Raw genomic sequence first — 14,844 nt, forward strand, 5'->3', positions numbered from 1 at the left:
CTGGACTGAAGAATGGAAAAAGGAAATGTGGTACATTTACACAATGAAGTACTACACAGCGGAAAAAAAAATGACATCTTGAAATTTGCGAGTAAATGGATGGAGCTAGAAAACATCATTTTGAGTGAGGTAACCCAGACCCAGAGTGACAGTTATCATATGTACTCACTCCTAAGTGACTTTTAGACATAAGGCAAAGAAAACCAGTCTACAATTCACAATCCCAGAGAAATTAGACAACAATGAGGACCCTAAGAGAGACATACATGGATCTCATCTACATAGATTGTAGAAAAAGGCAAGATCTCCTGAGTAAATTGGGAGCATAGGGAACATGGGAGACAGTTGAAAAGAAGGGGAAAAGAAGGGAGAGGAGCAGAGAAAATGTATAGCTCAATAAAAATCAATTAAAAAGCATTCTTTTCATAAAAAGCACAATGTTTAAAAGAAAAGTAAGCTTATGAACAATGCTTTTGAATGGCGCTTAGACTTCTTTCAACTGTTTTCCCTTTCCTTACAACATCTAAGACTAGAATTATTTTTGAAATCTACATCTTCACATAACAGACTTTGCTTTGAAGTAAAAATGAGTGACCCAATGTCATCCTCATGGAAGGTAAGGGGACCTGGTATAGGGGGTGGTCCTAATTCTTTTCCTTTCCGTTGTCGCTGCACCTTGATGTCTACTGAGCTTCTACTTATTTCCAAGAACTAGACTTTGCCCTCTGGCCCAGTTTGCTATTTGTGTGTCGAGCCCAGCCATATCACCTAGTCTTTCCCTTAACACCTGCTTGGGTCCCAGACTCTTCTCAATGGCAATCTCGGTGTCTCTGTCTCCACTCTACATGACTTCACTAAGCCAGCCCATCTAGAGACCACATCATGACTCAGGAAACACTGATACTGTGTCTTAGACTATCACTTTATCCCTAATATTGTCTCTCGGAATTTTTGCAGTTCTGTGCTTTTCCCCTTTAAAAAATTGTCTCTTACAAGACAAATGCACATGCATGACTAGGGGTCAGAAATTTTATTTTTAATTTTTTGCCAGCCATAAGAAGAGAATGGAATTTAATTTTAACCTTTTGCTTTCCTATTTCTTTCATTTAAACCAATAACACAACACAGAAGGGTTTCAAACTAAATGATGTATGTCATGGAGGGTACAGAGGATAATGCATAGATTTCTATCAAAAGACACTGATATTGTCTTGCAGAACCACCATATATATACATACCTAAATACATACATACATACATGCTCTTCTCCATTTAGAATGTTGACTCTAGGGTATCTCAGTGTAAGAGCAAGTATTTGCTCTTCCAGAGGACTTGAGTCCAATTCCTGGCACCTTTGTCAGGTGACTTACAACCACTAGGAACTCCAGTTCTACACCATCCAACTCTGTCTCCTACAGGCACCCATTCTTATTTGCATACCCACTCATATACACATATTTAAAAATTAAATTGAAAAAAATTTGAGTGTGGGTCTAAAGTGCAAGAAACAAAAGAAAGGAAGCAGTGCTGTTCCTTACACAGCACAACCCCTTATGATTTTGAAGAATCTTTTCATAACATTATTTCTCTCTGAGCAAATTTAGAACTTGCCTGGTAATAATGTGGAAGGCTGCTCTAGGATCCTTGAAATACCAGTGAACAACCTTTAATAAGACATAAAACTTCTTAATATATGTTGGTACTTGTCTCCCACAAGAACAGGTATTTCACCAGAAGAGCAGACCTGCCAACTAATCTTTAGATTAGAAGCTGGTACCAGGACTGTTCCAGCAGCTTTACAGAGAAATCAAAGCCAGTGCTCTGTCTTTTGATGCAGCATTGCCCTTTTCCCAGAGGGCTAGCTAATTTCTGGGCTCTCCTCCGGAAGGAAAACACCTATGCCCGCATGCTTGTTGTCAGTTGACAACGCTGTGGAGCAGAACTGGCTGATAGTGATGGGGCTACTCTGTGGCTCAGAGAGGAAAAGAATATTAGCAGGTTTGGTTATTAGCATGCCATGCCCAGCTCTGCTAATAGAACTATCTTCTACCCCAGTGCCACCATTTGTGATAAACTGCTATGTCCTCAACACAATGGTATGGGTAAGAAAGAGCTCAAGACTCTAAAACTGAAATCTGAAGCTGACTCCCACTGCTTACATTGTTACTGCTATAAACTTAGATTAAATCTGTCCCCAAGCTTCAACTTTCTCATCTTTAATGTGGATCTATTAGTACTGCTCATAAAGGTTTGTGCAATGGTTAAGAAATTGCAAAGGTACAGGAGCTGGAGAGATGTCTCAGAGTTAAACACTCTTGCTGCTCTCCAGAGTTCCATTCCCAGCATCCACATAGCTATAATGTTAGTTCCCGGGGTGGCTGACACTGTCTTCTGACCTGTGTTGATTCCCCCCACATATGTGAGAACACACACAGACACAAATACCTAAATTTTAAAAAGTAAAGTAAATATTTAAAACATATGAAGCTTCAACACATAGAAATGGCTATAATTTTTATGTCCAGCCTCTGAGAAAGTTTTGTAAAAATACAGAATGAAGCAAGGAGGAGTGGTAGGAAATAGCATAATCTGACTATTCCTGAGTCTGATGTGGGAAGGGACATGGAAAGAGAAAGATTTCAATAACTTCCTGCACAGCAGGTATTGTTGGGTAGCAAAGATGATTCACATATTTAAAGGAATATTTGAGACACTAAAGAATGTCTCTTATCTCTAAAGAGTTCAAAGTCTGTTATAATAGAATTGAAATATAAATGAAATCCTCACTCTTCTATTGTCTCATACCAGACAAATACACATGCATGACTAGGGGGCAGAAATATTTTTTGCTGGCCATAGAGAAAAATGGATTTTAATTTTAACCTTTTTGCTATACTATTTCTTTCAAATCAATAACACAATGCAGAATGGTTTCAGACTGGATGATATACTTCATGTAAGGCACAGATTTCTATCAAAAGACATTAAAATTGTCTTGCAAAGAAAACTCATTCTGTGTTTCTGCCTGTAACCACAGACACAAAATGTAACCACAGTGGCTCAAGAATGTGTCATTTACCCAAAATATTGGTGGAAGTTGTAGATATCACACTAACTGAAAATAGCAGTCCGCCAGTAAATGACCCACAGTGGTCTGGTCATCTCCAGAGTGACTTCAGAATATCTGACAGAGTGCCAATCGGTAGAACAAGAGATGAGTATGGAGAACTGAAAACCTTCCTGGATTTCTGGTCACATAATCACCCTCCCTATATGCCAGCATCTGAGAAGAGTGTGCCAACATGAGGCTTATAGGATCTGGGCAGTGACTCTCTTTCCTCCTCTTCTGTCTCTAAAACTTCACACTTCTAAGATGGGACACTTTCTGGTATTGAAGATTCTCTAAGAATCTTCTTCTTTCTTTCTTCATGTGAGAATAACTATGATTAGAAATGGAAGGAGGAGGACACAGGGAAAATCACTTTTCTGCCGATCAATAAAGATGGGAAGCTGGGTGGTGGTGGTAAAAGTCTTTAATCCAAGCACTTGGGAGGCAGAGGCAGGTAGGGCTCTGTGAGTACAAGGTCAGCCTGGTCTACAGAGCAAATTCCAAGACAGCCAGGACTACACAGAGAAACCCTATCAGAGAGAAGGGAGGAAGGAAGGAAGGAAGGAAGGGAGGGAGGGAGGGAAGGAGGGAGGGAGGGAGGGAGGGAGGGAGGGAGGAAGGAAGGAAGGAAGGAAGGAAGGAAAGAAAAGAAAGAAAGAAAAAAGGAAGACAAAAAGTCAAGCTAGGGTAGAATTGGAGGTCACACTTATCTAGTCTTTAATACTCAAGATACAGGTACATCATGATGAGGCTGACGCAGTTCCTGGAAATGTAGAGGTGGTAAGAGACTATGGTGAAGAACAGCATCACTTCAGTGGGTAAGTGAGGACAGAAGCAGTAAAGAGCTATTCCTCAACCACAGACATGACTTTCGGTATCTGACTTACAAGTGAGTATTCTGTCTTAAAACAGAGACTCTGAAAGTCCCAATAGAGGGAAACATAATAAAACCAAAACCAGACTTCAGGGTGTGATGCCTTCATGTTCCTTTTTATCTTACTGATATTTTCAATTAAAAGCATTTTAAATGCACATGTATTTTGTGTAACTTTAATATGTTATTGCTTGGTATTTGTCAACTAGGGAACAGTTGTTATTTTACAATACTGAAATATAGCCACCATCTAGTGGCCAAATCTGGTTACAACAGACTTGCACAGTTGTGGATGAGAACATTTCACATCATTTTCTGGTTTTTTATTATTTTTTTAAGATAAAGTTCAGTGAAATTGAAAACCACAGTATTGACAGAACCACAAAGGAAAATTCTCTTCTCTGAGATTTCAAAGCACTCCCTGAACAACCCAGGCTGTTGCCAAGACAATAGGTTGCTCTCTGAAAACTGACAGCAAGAAACCCCCATACAACCCACTGAACATGGAGAGGTTGAACTGATGCCTATATAAAACCTTCACCTCTACATTCTAGTGTCTTTGGTATGAGAAGGTACGATGCAGGCTACCATAAGAAAAACATAAACACCAATTCAGTCACAGAACCTTTAATATCCAATCTTCCTGCCTGCAAAATATGGTAGGGCAATGATGGCACAAAGTTTGTGGGATTACCAACTAGTGTCTGATTTAACTTATGACTCACACGGCAAGATGGAACCAATACCTGATACTGCTTGGGTGAACAAGAACCAGATAGTCCAGTGACCTAGATAAAACCAAATACTACTTGTTGAAAACAAAAGTAACAATTAATGATATTCTGCTGTACTTACAGATTAGTGTCTTATTCAGCAAATATCAAAGATACTTCTTCCTGCAGCAGATGGGAACAAATACAGAGAACCATAGCCAGACATTATGCAGAGAGTGAGACCTTGGAACACATAGATCTATTTGGGATGTCTCCACTAAATATTCCCCTATTTCTGAACTTGCTGAAACCCTTGGGAGAGGAGACGGAAAGAGTGTAAGAGCTAGAGGTGATGGAGGACACCAGGAGAACAAGGCATTCTAAATCAGTTGAGCAAAGTCATATGAGCTCACAGAGATTGAAGCAGAATGCACAGGGCCAGCACAATTCTGCAGCAGGACTTCTACGTGTGTGTGTGTGTGTGTGTGTGTGTGTGTGTGTGTGTGTGTGTATTTCAGTTTATTATTTATGGAACTCCTTAATGTGTGAATATGTGAGTATCTGATTCTTGCAACTTCTCTCAGGGCTTTTCCTTCTGTTGGTTTGCCTTGTCCAACATCAAGATGAGGATTTTTGTTTTATATTATTGTACCTTATTTTGTTATGTTTGGTTTTTGACACTTAGAATCTGTTCTTTTCCAATGAGAGACATAAAGGAAATAGGTCTAGATGGGAGGGGAGGTAGAAAGGAACTGGAAGAAGAAGAGAGAGGGGAAACAGTAATCATATACATATATATCTTGATTACTGTTTACATATATATGTTCACACACACACAAAATGGGGAAGGAAAAATATTTTAAAACACAAATTCTGGAAAACAGGGAGTCTGGATATAGCCACCCTGGATTAATAACCAGGATCAAAAGTGACTTGGCAGTACCTTAATTAAAAGGGGAGAATCTTGAAGAGAAGATACAACAAAACAATCTTTAATATATTCTATCAGTTCTCCCATGGTGAGTGTAGCATGAGTCACAATTGCTTGGATGTGGAACAATCGAAATGTTCGTGAAATAATGGAAACAGATACTGTTGTGTGTACAAAAAGTGAAATGCCATTAACTGCTCAAGAAAAAAAGGAAATCCTGCCACCTGCTGAAACAGATCAACCCTGGGGCCATTATGTTAAGGAAAAAGAGTGGATCTCACAAGACAAGGTAAAGTGTTGATTTCTAGGAAGTGGAAGAGAGAGAATATGAAGCTAGAAAATGAGTACTAACATTTCTACCATGTTCTACAGCATAACATTGTCTACAATAATCTTACTTTGAGATTTATCACCAAACAATGGCAATTCCAATTTCATGAGTCCATGCTTACCTCCATATTCAAGCTGCATACCTTCAATTTGCATGGCTATTATAAGGCTTCCAAAGTCTTTGCATGTTCTCTTTGGCCTTCATAATCTATCAGCTTGGTGTGGGAGATCCTTCTGTCTGTGTGTTGCTTTTATTGATTAATGAATAAAGAAACTGCTTTGGATCGATAGCAAGTCATAACTTAGGTAGGCAGGAAAAGGTAAGCTAAATGCTAGGAGGAAGAAGGGCAGAGTCAGGGAGAAGCTGTGAAGTCGCTGCCAGAGTCAGACATGCCAAAACTTTGCTGGTAAGCCACTGCCACATGGTGATACACAGATTAATAAAATGGGTTAAATTAATATGCAAGAGTTAGTCAATAAGAAGCTAGAGATAATGGGTCAAGCAATGATTTAATTAATATAGTTTCTTTGTGATTATTTCAGGTCTAAGCAAGCCAGATGGCTGGGACAAACAAGCTGGCCCTCCTCCTATAAATTGGTGTCCACAACAAATTGGCACCAATGTGGTGGACTAAATACATGTAAAACGTGAAAGTAGCTGAGACCATGCCCACAGCTCAGTGCTCCCCTCCTGGGAAAGTGGTGCAATAAGGTCTAATAGGTGTACACAAGCAGGAGAGCATGGTCAATTCCTGACACCATACACAGAGATATTTCCAGGCCACACAACACACTTCACGGCAGATTCAGCTATTACTCAGATAAAAAGGGTTTATGTGCTGCACACTCATTCTTAGAGTTAAACTGCTGAGCGTAGCTCCTACCAGATCTGGCAGTAATGGTATGTCCACCATTTTGAAAGTGGAGAGAAGTGGAGCTAGCCTCCAGAGCAGCTGCAACCAAGCTGCTTACCATTTTAAAAGTTCTTCAAGACAGTAAAGAATTACAGATAATGCAAAAAGGACAGATTCAGATATAAAAAAAAATCTAAATGGGTCATAGTGTTTCATAAATGTGTGTAGGCTTGGGAGAGAGAAGAAAAAGAGTATAGAGAGTTGGAAAAGAAGTAAATCACTTTTAAAAAATTTTAAAGAGACAAAGTACAGACAGTCATAGATTAGAAGAAGTAAAGAAAAATAAGCCATGTAAAGGTGTACTATACACAGAGAGTCTGAATTATGTATATTATTGTGTTTTCTTTGAATTTTTTGACTGTGAAGGAGATAAGTACAGAGAGACATTTAATTGTATGGGCTGCTAAACTAAACCAGCATGTATATTATAAAGGCATCTTAACTTCAAAATTTAAGTCTAAGGATATGTTGTTTTGAAAAAGAGGTTGTTCTTTTGTTTCCACAGAAGATAAGAACTTGTGAGTTGCTTCCAGACCAATATAATTTGATAGACCAAGACCTTCTAAAAGGTTGCCTTGAACACTCCTCAAAAATACACCCCTCAAAAAAATTACTTTGCCCAACTGCTAACTGAGATGAACCTAGCACACAGGATACAATATAAAAGACCTGATTAATAGCACCCCTAATCAATAGGAAGCAGTATGGAAAAACTACACCCATATTCCTAAATATTGTTTACAAATATTTCTTTACATTTAAAGGGGGATATGCTATAGAGATGAATAATTTGCTTTGGTATGGATCTTAGTTTATTGATACAAATTTAGGGTCAATTTGTTATATTGTGTATATGTATTTCTGATATTGGTTAAGGTATTATGTTGGTGCAGTTTGTTTTAAAAATGTAATGTATAATTTTAAAAATATAGGTTAATAGATAATCATCTATAATAGTCAAGCTTGTAGTCATGTTAATTAGATTTTCTAGGTATATAAAGATATATTTCAGTTAGATAGTTATTCTTCAAATCTTTTAGAGCCCTTCAGAATATGGCATTTAACATGTTTTAATAACTTAGAGCTTTTCATGATAATGAGACACATTTGTGCTCCTGGCAGCTCAAACCACTTCAAGAGGAAGATGGAGCCAAGAGACTCCTTATGGAGTTGGTTAGCCATCTGGGCAAAAAAAAGCTCTTGCCTGTACTGCTGGACATGCAAGACCCACAGAAAAATGACTGCTAAACTTGCCTAAAGGTGATGTTTTCATTCAGGTTCCTGCTTCATAAGAGACTCTACTAGACATTCTGCAGGATACAAAAAAAGTGACTGGCAAAACTGCCAATATAGGTGGAACTGTCTTTGAGATTTCCTACTTCATAAAAAAGTCTGCTGGATACTATTGACCTGTAGGCTGAAAATGGATGCCCCAATGGTACAGAAGAACTTTGGGTGACTGTCCAGGCAGCAGTGAGATGTCTCTGTCAATTGTAGAGCTTTGGAAAGTGCTTACAATGTACTTTCTGTTTACTTAGGTAATATTGTATCCTTCTGGAGTCTTTGATGGAGTTAAAAAATAGATACTTATTATTTTAGTTTTCCTTAGTTATGATAAAAGATAAAGTGGATATAAATATTGTAACTATAATTCTTGCTTGATAACTGTTTTGTTATAAGCAATTTTACTATGTTAAAGTTAAAACCTTTCTTTATTAGTTAAACAGAAAAGGAGAATGATGTAGGAGGTCCTTCTGTCTATGTGTTGTTTTTATTGGTTAATAAATAAAGAAAATGCCTTGGCCTGTTGATAGGGCAGAACTTAGGTAGGTGGGGAAAACTGGACTGAATGCTCGGAGAAGGAAGGTGGAGAGGGAAATGCCATCAATCTGCCACCAGAGATAGATGTGCTAAAACTTTGCTGGTAGGCCACAACCTCATTAATACACAGATTAATGGAGATGGGTTAAATTAATATGTAAGAGTTAGCCAATAAGAAGCAAGAGCTAATGGGCCAAGCGCAGTGATTTAATTAATACAGTTTCTGTGTGATTATTTTTGGGCTAAACTAGCCAGGCAGCTGGGATTAACAAGCTGGCTCTCCTCCTACAAAATGGTGCCCACAACATCAGCTGACCCTCTATTCCATCTCTTCCTTTTACCACATTGGCTGTTGACGAGGGTAATCCAACCATAGTTGTCTGATTGTAATTCCTTGACTATGAGTACATTTCTACCTCAGGACCATTGTATCAACTCCATGTTTTCAACTAATTATCTTTCCTTCCTTTCATCTTAGGTTTTTATTTAAATATTTCTTCAAAGACACCTTCCATGACTTGTCAAACTCTAAGCTCTTCTTTTGTCAGCTGATTTCATTTTTTGATACATGTTATAATATTGAAGTTGTATCATTTAACATGCTTTTTATTTTTTTAAGATTTGCTTTTATTTTATGTGTATTGGTGCTGTGTTTGCATGTGTCTGTGTACAGCATTCATGCAGTGCTTGAAGTGACCAGAATTGGGGATTGGATGCCATGTGACTGAAATTAGAGACAGTAGTTAGCTATCCTTTGAGTACTGGGAACTGAACTCTGGTTCCCTGCAATAGTAGCAAGTAATCTTAGCCACTGAGCCATTTCTCCAGATCCAATGTTCTATTATTTATTTATAGATTAGGAGACAAGTCTCCAAATCTACAGTACAAGTTCCATAAGGGGCTGGACTCCATTGTGTGAATCACCGTTCTCTGGGTACATGCTGGTCAAGGGCTGAGTGAATAAACTTAGTGAGTATCCTGCAGTATCTGGGAAGAGATGCAGTTAGGCAGGCCAAAGTCTATGCAGATTCATAGCATGATGATGCTGAAGCCACAAATTCCAACAAAAGAGAAAGCACCCAGCATTTAATGGATGACTGCTGCTTACAGTGTGGTACTCATGAAGGGATATTACAGCCATCATTGGCTTGTGGTTTAGTCAACTGTTAGGAGCTAGGGTTGAAATAATGGGCTACAGGACTCTCAACTCAATCTTTGGCTATGTTGAGTGGTCTTTGGGTCTTTATCCCATAACATTTTCTCCTTTGGTTATTTCTTTTCCTCTCCTTTTACACACCAGTCTATTATCTTGACAATGGCTAGAGGACAGAATGGCCCCAGGACAGATAGCTCTCCAACTCCATATTTCCTGTGGAACCCCATTGGCTGCACAAAATGTAGAAGGGGCCCTTCTGAGTTCTAGCCTAGGTGATGATCATGACTGTCCCAAAGGACATCAACTGAAGTGGCAGGCAGAACCAGATGCAGTTTGCTGCAAATACTATTCTATACATAGAGGAGAGGTTGTTATAGAGTATGTAGCAAACAAATACTCAGCCCCACTGGGAACAATGTTTTCACCCACTTAGAAGAACTTAAGAATGTCAACACCAATCACCTGGTATTTTTCAAATTTCATAATGTAGAAAGCCATCTGAGTGGGAGACTTAAAGGGCAAATTCACTGTTTGGATTCCGCTGAGGTAGGCTTGCCTAGGTATGTGGACTTCTGCATCTATGACCAGGGCTCTTAATATTTGCAAAACACTTTTGCCTGTCACTCACCTTCTCCTACTATCTCTCTCTGCTGAGAAGTACACTCAGTAGTTTTTCATTTATTGTAGTCTCAAACTATTTTATTATAGAATATTTCAAGCAAATACTCAAGTACAGTATATCATAATGAACCCTCATGAGCTATGAGATTCAACAGTGTCCAAAAGTACACTTCCTTACACATGGTATATAATTTGACTGAATCATAGAAACAATGTTTATATGAATCAGAAAAGGGACTGCCACTTTTATCTTAGGAGTGTATTTGTAATGTGGCCAAACCCATATACCTTGTTGTCGAGTAAAGGCTAGAACTCATTGTCTTACTACTGCAAACTTCAGAGCTTCGGATGATTTTTCAGCTCTCTTTCCTTTTTAAAATATCTGGATATTGATCTTAGAGCCTCATAAATGGTAGGCAAGTGTTTTTCCACCAAGCTATATCCACAGGACTCATTTTATTAAAAGACAAACAAACAAAAAGAAGATAAAAGGCCCATTACACATACTCTAAGTTGCCTATGAAAGCTTAAATTTGAGAGGCTCTCTCCTCGGTTTCAAGCTGGGAGTGGAAGCCTACACGACAAGTCTTTTAAAGCATATGATTTATTTCTTCCAAGGTTAGGGGTGGTATGTTAAGAATTATTTCTGCTCTCATCTGACAAGAGACCTTAGTAAGCCATAGATCCTCTTGCAACGAAATACTTCCCTGACACAAAGTCTCATTGTGCTTAAGAACCTAAAGCCGGGAAGACACTGCCCTGAAGATGCCTGAGAGAAAAGCAGAGCTGAGGGCCAGAGAACTGCAGTGGCCAAACACTGCAAACACCTGAGCTGTCAGGCAAACGCCTGAAATGGCAACAGCTGTCGTGGGCTGTCGCGAGGGTGATAAATGAAATGCTGGCCAGAGGCTCATCTATTTTCTCTTTAAACAGCTAGACTGTGTGTGGTGTGGGACTGCCTGCTGCAGGTGGCATGAACATACAGGCCTGTGGCTGACTGAGTCCCGCCCTATCTCAGCTACACTGCTTACTACCTCTGAGAAAATGTAATTAGCACCCAGCAGGGAACATGTAGGGGAGTAGACAGGGGTTCAAATAGGATACTATAGGTCCCAAAGAAACCCATATGGGCAACATCACACAGAGCTCTTGGTTCCCTGACTTACTGACCGCACATTCTGTCGGGGTATGTCTCTCCTAGAATTCTTTTTATCAAATCATCATGAATTCACTAATGTTTGATGTGGATAAAGCAGTACTATGACAGTACTATGAGCCTCCTGGTTAAAACCTTTCCATAAAATAGTCCACAATAGACATCATTATGGCAATAAAATTGAAAGTGTTCAGAATACTGAGTAGCTGGTAATCCTCCATGTGCAGAACTTCAATGCAGAGTAGCTATTCTTCTGCATAGCCCACTAACGAAAGTCAGCTGTTCCCAAGAAGCAAGAAGTTTGCAAGTACCTGGGAACAGTGCACAGCATCCTTACTCCCGGGGCCCTTCCTGGACCAACAACAAATTGGTGTAAACTCAGGATGAATTCCAGAGAGCGATGTGAGAAAATCAGTACTGGATTTCCTCCATGCATGTAACAGACAAAAGCAAAATCTCTTAAATGCATTTAGAGGCAGACATTTGATTCACTTAAACATGGCATGTTTCCCTGTGGTATGAATCAAAGGAAGAAAAGGAAACATGAAAGGGAGGTTGAGAGTAAGGACAGAATGCCAGCAATCTCAAAATAAAAAGAGATTGTGGAAAGACATGAGATTAGTCATGTTTTTTAATTCAACAATTTTCTGTCTCTGAAACACAGTGGTAAAGGTTTTAGACTATCTCATAGAAATTTTTCAATAAAACATGACACTGAATCTCACTGAATAAATTTAGTTTCCAGAGGAGACGTACCGGATAAAGGGAATATGTCAACATAATTTTGTTACCCTGGCTCAGAAAAACATGACTACTGAGACATTATTTTAAGTCAATGAAGCAATACAAAGAAAACTTCTATTTTTCTTTTCCCTTGGAGTTCAGAAAAACTTATTTCCTCTGCCCTTGCCACTGCCCACTCCCTCGGTGATAACTCTAAGTTTATTTCTGCCATATCCTTGAGTGAATCATCTTCTCTTTGCCATGGATCTTACCACTACTGTTGATTTTGTCTGTAATTTCTTTGAACCCAGTAGAATCATATTTTCCACACTATATTTAGTACTTCATAGAAATTTCTACTTAAAATTAATGAGAAACAAGACAAAAATCCAAAGAGCAATATAGTTTTGAAAAGAATTCTCTTTCTTAGGCAATTTAATTTTATTTAAATTTCCACCTGTAATAATTTCAGAGGGGCATTCCCTATGAATCCACTAAAATCTTCCTCCATTGTTCTAGAACACATTGATAGCACTTAGTTTATTTTTGAAAGTGTTTTCAGGCTTCTCCTCCTCCACTTCCCTCCTTTTCTCCCTCTTCCTCTTCCTCCTCTCTTCTTATTCCCCTCTCCCCATTCTTTCCCTTTTCTCCTCCTCTTCCTTCTTCTGTTTCCTTGGTAAAACACCAAACATCGGATGATACCCGTACAGCAGAAGTGCCCAGAGGACCGGGGAGCCCAGGATTAGGAGGCCACCCTGCTTGAATGGAGGACTTGGCAACAGTGTTAAGAGCTGAGGTCATGATTGAAGGCGCTGGGTTCATGGAGGTAAAGCAGAAGACAAGGAGTGGATTCCTGCCACCAAGCTGGACATTCTGGTTAAGGACATGAAGATCAGGTCCCTGGAAAAGATATATCTATTCTCTCTGCCCATTAAGGAATCCGGGATCATTGATTTTTTTTTTCTTGGGCACATCCCTGAAGGATGAGGTTCTAAAGTTCATGCCAGTGCAGAAGCAGACTCAGACTGACAAGCAGACCAGGTTCAAGGCTTTTGTCACTACTGAGGAGTACAATGGTCATGTTGGTCTTGATGTTAAGTTCTCCGAAGAGGTAGCCACTGCTATCACAGGGATCATCATCTTGGCCAAGCTTCTCATTATGCCTGTGTGGAAAGGCAATTGGAAGAATAATATTGACAAGTTCTACACAGTTTCATGCAAAGTGACAGGGCACTGTAGCTCTGTGTTGCTGTGTCTAATGCCTACCCCCAGAGGCACTGGCGTAGCTTCTGCTCCTATGTCCAAAGAAACTGCTGCTGATGCCTGATATTGATGACTGCTACACATCAGCCAGGGACTGCAATGCCACCCTGGGCAACTTTGCCTAGGTCACCTTAATTGCCTTCTCTAAGACCTGCAGTTATCTGACCCCCAACCTTTGGAAAGAGACTGTGTTCACCAGTCTCCTTATCGGGAATTCACGGACCATCTTGTGGGAAAACTCACACTAGAACATCTGTTCAGAAGACCCAGGCTCCAGGTAAAGTCACCACATAGGGGTTTTTATGCAAGAAAATTTAAGTGAATGAAAGACTTTTTAAAAAGGATTTCTATTAACTGCTTATTTGGAGACTGGATAACATCCCTCTATTATTTCATTTAATATTTTTAGTTTCAATTTAGATGACCTTTCTTATTGCTTTTATCTGTTTCATGTCATCACTCTCTCCAGTACCTTACTTAAACGATCTTGGTTAATGAACTTTTTCAGTGTCCATAGCTGTGGACCTCATGTCCAGGAATGATCTCTAAGTGACAACTTCCAGAGTTAATGTCGAAAAGAGTAAAGCGCCTTACCCCTTGAGATTCCCTCTCAGTTTGTCTGACAATTGTGACTCTCTGCACCATCATCTGAGTGCTCTCTTCCTGATTCTAGAACATTCTAGCTAACTGGGACAGGCTTGTGCATACTGCCCCTGCATTTTCTTTCCTTATTTTACCCAATCAAAATAGATTGACTCCACAAAACACAGGCAATCCAAAAAAAGAAAAGAAAAGTGCACAGGGATCTTTTGCAAGATGTATGTTCGGCAAATACAGACCCAGACCAATCATCCTCTTGCAAATACAACCCACAAGATGGCTGGATGTCCCTGTCAAGTTTCTTTTTCTTTCAATGCGGCCTGAGAAGTTGTTCGAAAGGAAGACACTGTGAGAGATCCTGTAGTTGACAAAGATTGGCATAAGCATGTGCACGACACACATGCATCCCAAAGGCCTTGCATAAAATATCTATAAATAAAGTGCCCACCCTCTCAGTTGCTCACTGGCTTTATATTTACCAAGCATCAAATCCTCCAAATATGGGTGATCAGGGAATTGAGAATTAAATTAATAAAAGCGACCTTGTCCTTTCTCTTGACTTAGAACAATGCCATTTATAAGATACTATTTGAAGACCATACAGGAGGCAAATGAAAACTCTTTTTAGTCTGA

The 14,844-nt window shown here is 39.3% G+C and overlaps 1 pseudogene; it reads left to right on the top strand.

Moving 5' to 3' along the window:
* The first annotated feature begins 10,023 nt into the window (after positions 1–10,023).
* On the top strand, positions 10,024–13,736 carry LOC119824248 (annotated as a pseudogene).
* The last annotated feature ends 1,108 nt before the right edge of the window (positions 13,737–14,844 follow it).

Source organism: Arvicola amphibius, chromosome 10 (assembly GCF_903992535.2).
Source record: "Arvicola amphibius chromosome 10, mArvAmp1.2, whole genome shotgun sequence".
Taxonomy (NCBI): Eukaryota; Metazoa; Chordata; class Mammalia; order Rodentia; family Cricetidae; genus Arvicola; species Arvicola amphibius.